This window comes from Sinocyclocheilus grahami, unplaced genomic scaffold, assembly GCF_001515645.1.
Source record: "Sinocyclocheilus grahami isolate Dianchi unplaced genomic scaffold, SAMN03320097.WGS_v1.1 scaffold489.1, whole genome shotgun sequence".
Lineage (NCBI taxonomy): Eukaryota > Metazoa > Chordata > Actinopteri > Cypriniformes > Cyprinidae > Sinocyclocheilus > Sinocyclocheilus grahami.
The window spans coordinates 342,680-349,456 of NW_015505668.1; positions in this window are offsets into that span (position 1 = coordinate 342,680).

The following is a 6,777-nucleotide window of genomic DNA, read 5'->3' on the forward strand; positions in this document are numbered from 1 at the left end:
GTCTGCCCCCGGCCGCTTGGTCCTTTCTTAAAAAAAAAAAAAAAAACTTTAAAAATTTAACTAAACAAAAAATTCTCCAAACGTTTTTCTGAATTAATTTTATAAAAAAAATAAAATAATAAATAAATAAATAAATATATATATATATATATATATATATATATAATCACTTTTCTATTACATACAAAACTGAACTGTTTTAATAGCTGAAACAGTAGTATAAGCTTTTTTGCGAGAAGGGGAAAAAAGACTGGCAAGAGCCTATATTCAAGGCCCATGTAGGGCTCTAATACACTTCATCCAATGCTGTTTTGTTCTCTCATGCTCATCTGGGAGTATGCTCTTGATATATGTATTTTACCGTTTGTCATTAAAACGTGTGACACCAACGTGATCTCATGATAATTCGTATGTATGTTACATAACGTGGTTCTATAAAACATACATTTACTTACGTTTTTACAGGCACTAAAACGTACAATACTGACATATTTTCAGCATCTAAACGTACAAATACTTACGTATTTTCAGCATTTAAATGTACAAAATTGACGTATTGACAACACCTAAAAAGGAATCCTTATGAATATTGAAATCGCGGCATTAATTGTATTAGTTTTAGTTGTCATATGAATTAGCTTGTTTTCAATTGCATTATTAAATTGTTTACTTATGAAATTATAACATTTCATTTTGTTGTGTGATTTCTGCTGCCAGCTCGTTTCCAAGAATATGCCTACATAATGTTAAACAAGACTTCACTTTAAACCTTAAAATAAATAAAATTTCTGCAATCGTTTAACCTTTACTTGTCATATAATCTTTACTTTGATTGCCATAGGCCACAAAATGCATTTTTCCCAACATGCTGTGACTAACAATCGAACTATAAAATACACCAAAATTGCAACATAATTACGAAATTAAACAATTTTATTCATGCGCTGTAATCCAAATCTTCCGAATGCATACGACTGCGAGGAACAGACCCAAATCCAAGCCTTTATTCAGCGATCTTCTTCTCCATCCCGAGCAGCGAGTCCAGTGACCGTTAGTACAATAAATAAATGATTGTAATTGCATTTATCTGTCTGTCATGTTTTTTATACTGTACAGAAATGTTTAGGTTTATAAGTAGGAGTGGGATTAGAGACTATAAAAATATTTTAATGCTATGTTACTAAAATGGTTATTTACCTGCATATTTCGGTCATTTGCGTTTTAGGGAGGTTAAGGGGTCTAAAAATCTAAATTGCGTATTAATAAAATTATAAAAATGCATTTTCACTGTAAAACGGGTAGGTTTAGGTTTGGAGGTAGGTTAAGGGGTCTAAATATCTAAATCGCTTATTGATAAAATGATAAAAATGCATTGATACGAATATCTTAATGATATAAAAGATACATAAATATTTGTACGTTTTTTAGCTAAAAATACGTAGCGATTTGTACGTGTTAAACGTTGAAATACGTCTAAATTGTACGTTTTAGCATTAACGAAAACGTACAAAAATTTACGTTTTGTGCTTGTAAATGTTACGTATTAATTCCTACATATAAACATGAGACCAGGCTGGACACACTGATATGCCCCCACACCCCACAAAAAAAAAAAAAACCTGTGCATACCCTCGGAAGAAATCCTGCAGGCACCCCTACAGTGATGGTACCAAAATGTACAGTGGTAGTACTTGCATATTTACCATGATACCAAAAAATTATATTTATGAACCACTGTTTTTTTTCAAATCACCATGGTATCAATGTCCATAAAACCATATGTAAAAGGTAATGAAATTTGGCAAACTGCATTCTCTACCTCAAACCTTCTAATACAGGTCAAAAATGTAATTTATTTTGAAGCTTGAAGTCTAGAACATAGTTTTAGAATTCTGATCCCCTGGCCTGTGCTTAGCAAATACCATGGCATTACCATTGTCTTCTTCTTCATCCTAGCGTGTATCCTGTGTTGGTGCAGGGTCCGCTTACATTGTGTGTTGTTGTTTGCATGCCTTTTGCCACTTAGGTCCAGGGCGTCATCAGGGATGATATTGACGGAGTGCATGTCCTCCACCAGACGATCAAGCCACCACTTCTTTGGCCAACCATGCGGTCATCATCCAGGTGGTGATAGGTGGTAGGCTGTTTTTGCCACTGTATCATCGCCGCTTCTGATGATGTGGCCATACCAGCGGAGTTGGGCTTCACGCATCTTGTCGCCATTTGAGCCACGCCACGCTGAGCCATACACGGGCATCGGAGAGGGAGTCACCGTCGCTCCTAATGAGCGAACCGAAATATTTAAATTCCTAACCTTGTTCAGTGGCTGCCCTGTAACTATAATTGTTCCGTCAATCTGGGGCCCGCACTTCATGTACTCAGTCTTCTTGATTACACACTCAAATATTTTCATGGCGTGGCAGAGCAGGCGGATTGGGCGGTAAGTGGTGCATTTGCCGACATCACTTTTGCCTTTCCAGATTGGGACTGTAACACTGGTAGCCCACGCTGAGGGAGTGGAACCCTTGTCGACAATCTTGTTGAACAGTCGAGTGAGGACTTCAACACCTTGGTGTCCAAGTAGCTTCCATGCCTCAGCGGGAATGTCATCGGGTCCGGGGGCCTTTCTGTTTTTCATCTTTTTGATCACAAGCTCGACCTCACCAGGGCTGATCGGCGGTACCGGCCCAGAGACAGAGGCAGCATTTGTGATCGGTGGATGAAAGAATTCCTTGTTGCATGTCGAGTCAAAGTACTCTTTCCAGCACTGCAAAATGGCGGGGGGATCATGGAGGACTCTGGTCGGCATCTTTAATATTCATTACTTGACCAATGTCCAGGGTTGAGCGATGGCATGCGTTCGCAAGTTTGTAGATTTGGTTGGCTCCTTCAGGGGTATCGAGCTTGGCGTAGAGGTCAGCATAGTGTCGGGCTTTTGCGGTAGCCACTACCTTCTTTGCTTTCGACTTTAGTCGTTGGTATTCTTGCCAGTCGTAGGTAACCCGCGAGACACGCCACCACTTAAATGCGGCCTTCTTCGCCTTCGTGGCTTCTTTAACTTTGTCGGTTCACCACCAGACCTGTTTGTCAATGAATCATCGTCCTGGCTTAGTCACACCGAGGCACTCTCCTGCTGCATCGCGGATCATCTTGGTCACATTTGCCCAGAGTGTTTCGACAGGCTGGTCATCGTCAATGGCGGCAATGTGAGTGTGGAGTGTGGCAGCCAGTTGTGTTCTCTTAGCAGGTAGGTATCACCACTTGATCTTCTCAGTGCCGGTAAGTCGGGCATGGGATCGAAGGCCGAGGTTCAGCCGGAGGTCGAGGGTTAGTAGCCAGTGTTGGGAGGCGATGGTCTCAGATGGAATCACCTTGGCATCCATGATGAGCTTGAAGTCGTGTCGTCGTATAAGCCAATAGTCAATCTGGGTCGAACATCCACCACTGGTGTAGGTGGTGAGATGGGAGTCACGTTTCTTAAAAAACGTGTTGGCGACGACCAGATAGAGAATCTGGCCGCCCGCTTTATTTCGAGTCCCATAACCTTGTCCACCGTCTACCTGCTCATACCCATCTCACGAAGCCCCGACATGTCCATTGAGGTCGCCGCCAATCAGGAGATGCTCATTGATGTTGATAGATCGAAGATGATCGTCGAACTGGTGCCAGAATTCCTCCTTTTCAACGTCAGTACACCCGATATGGGGGGCATAGCAGGAGACCACCCTCAGGATCACCGACCCGGTGTCGATCTTAACTGACATGAGGCGATCCGAGATGCGGCTGACCTCAACTACATTGTTGCGCAGCTTCTTACTGATGATGATCGCCACTCCATTTCGGCTGTTTGTTACTCCATAGTAGTAGAGCTTATACCCTTCTCCTATGTCTCTCGCCTTAGCGCCTTTCTATTTTGTTTCTTGTATGCAGGCGATATCGACGTTCCGGGTTCTCAATGACTCGGCCAGTTCACGGGTTTTTCCAGTAAGCGTGCCGATGTTAAGGGTCGCAAGTCGTAGATGTTGGACTAGCTTCTTCAGCCTGCCCCATCCTTGAGCAGGTAGCCCTTGTACACCTCTAACGTCGTTCGTCGTTCTGTTTTCCTATTGCTTATGGGGGACGACCTAACATTTGGATCCAAGTGTCATTGAGGCATTGCATTTTTTGATGCGACAGTTTCGTTTTGATAAGCCGACGTGTCGCACCGTCTGTCACTGACTGCCCTCACCGTTGGCTCGATCAAATAAATTTGTCGGTTTCCAGCCGGCACCGCAAGGAAGTGGTGATGGGATTTTGCCGGCCAATTACCATGGTACTATGGCAAAATAGCTGTGGTAAACTAGCCTGATAACATGATAGTTTTTTGTTAGCCAATATAGATGCATTGTATTTACAGATATGTAATGGTAAGGAAAATGTGTATGCAGCTTTAAAGTAACCCGTCAACATTTACAGTGAATGACATAACAAAAGCAGCACAATTTTACCAATATAGCCACCAATATCAAACATAATGTGATCTGTGCTCAGATGAAATAACGCTACACCAGTGGAGTCACAAGTGGAACTAAATGTCAAATAGTTTTTATTTGTTTTGTTGGCCTTGTGTTCTATAAAGCACTTTGGCAATTATTCAAGGCTTGTAATGGGATTTACGGGTTGCTCAGTACTAAAAAGGTCAAGGGTCAGAGACGAGTGCTGACCAGAGACTCGTTAAAACCTCATTACAGTCTTGTTAAGGGTAGACAGAGTCATTAATGTGCTGTAGAAGTGTAGTGAGAGCTGCTTTTCTTCCAGTGTGTGTGTCTGTGTGTGTGTGTGTGTGTGTGTGTGTATTGCTCCACATGATTAAGAGGTTAAAATGAAAGAGGTTAAAATGAAATTAATTCACTGTCAAGCAACACTCAAATTCTAACAAACACACTCAGACTATGATGACTCACCTGCATTAATGATTTTATGGGGTGTGGATTTTTAAACTATCAATTGTGAAATAATGTGCTAAAATGACTACTTACAACAAAACTGATTCAAAGTCACTTAACATTAATGGTGCTTGCTAAGGCAAACTTCACTATTACTATTGCTCATACTTAGGAATTTTGTCAGGTGGAGAATAATAATAATAATAAAAAAAAATTAAAAACTAGCGATATCAAGGGACAAAAATATCATAGACATATGGAAGTTGGCTCTTTTCATAACCACCTAGCAACCTCCAAAAATGATCTAGCAACCACCCAGAACAGAAAAATGAATTAATTAAATGAAGACCACCAAACCATGATATTTGGTTTCTGATAAAGTTTGGCTGTTTAATATAAGTGTTGATAGATTGTTAGAGGCTTCAGTAATGTTCAGCATAGAGCTGTCAGTGGCACACAACCACAAAGGCAACAAGTACTACATGTGCAGCTTTTGATAAAAGAAGAGTCCCTGATGCAAATTATGCCCTCAAACCTTGAGGTTGCCATTTGAGTACACATTTAGTAAAGTAGTGCAGCAAAAACTGCTGTCCACTGTGAAGTCACCAGTGCAGACTTCACAAACAGCTGTTTAAAATCACTGGGAAATGGGACAGGTTTCGGAGGTAGAATTATTAACTTTTTTATTACTTATGTAGCGTCTCGACCAATCTGACACACTAATTTTTATTTGATTTAACAAATCAATTATTCATTAGATTAACAAATCGTCACAGTCCCCTCACTCAATAAACTGGATGCCAGGATTTCTGCAGAACACCAGGCCCCCTGGTCACCATGACAACTAATCATGATATCACTGGTTTTATGACCCCCCAGGAATGTGAGTAGAATAACCCACTCATTGTCCCCATAGGAAAGGCAGAGTAGAAATTGACTTTTCTACTAATTAATTCATAGGAAAACCTTTCTTTGAATGAACACACATGATGCTTCAGGTCATTGGGCTATTTTTATTTAAAAAAATTTTTTATATATATAAAAAAATATATATATATTATTATTTTTTATTTATTTATTTACTTTCCCTTTTAATTTCCAACAGCTCTTAGGTCCCCTTTTAATTTTATTTTTTGTTTGTTGTGTTTTTACTTTTACCTTATTTTAGTTATTTCACCATCACCATCGTCGTTTTTGAATAGGATTACAGTAGTTCGAGCAACTGTTGTTTCCTTAGCGAGTTATACAGGTTATTAGTAGCATAATCCCTGTTTCCTCTCTACTTCTCCTCACGCCTCAGTGCCAGGCCTAATACGTTGAAGGGCAGCTACCATTGCAACACAATGTAGGCTAACATAAAACTAGAAACAATTCCCACTGTTTCTTTTCCTTTTGACGAGGTATTTGGTGGGTCCCTGCTAGTTTAGCTAACAGCCTAACCCTAGGGTTATGAAGTCTATTGCAGCATCACACACAAGTGAAACCTGCTTAACCATATCTCTTTGTTGTAAAATATTACAAAGACAGAACTTATATTTTTTTGTGATGAAACAGTAATGCATACTATTCATACAAAGAATAAATAGAAGTAATGTGCAATTTGTAAGAAATAAAATATCTGGGGAATGGTGGAGTGAATTAGTGAAAATAACCTTTGCCAATAAGGTTGGCTAACTGCACTAAGCACAAAGGTAAAGAGAGTTTTACACACAGATGCTTATATATATGTATACAAGTATGAGCTTTCATTTTTTTGTAGTTTTGTAGTCGATCTGCTGGATATTGAGAATTGCTGTTGACACAGTCGTGATGGAGGTACATTAATTATCTTGCCTTGACTCACAGCTATCAT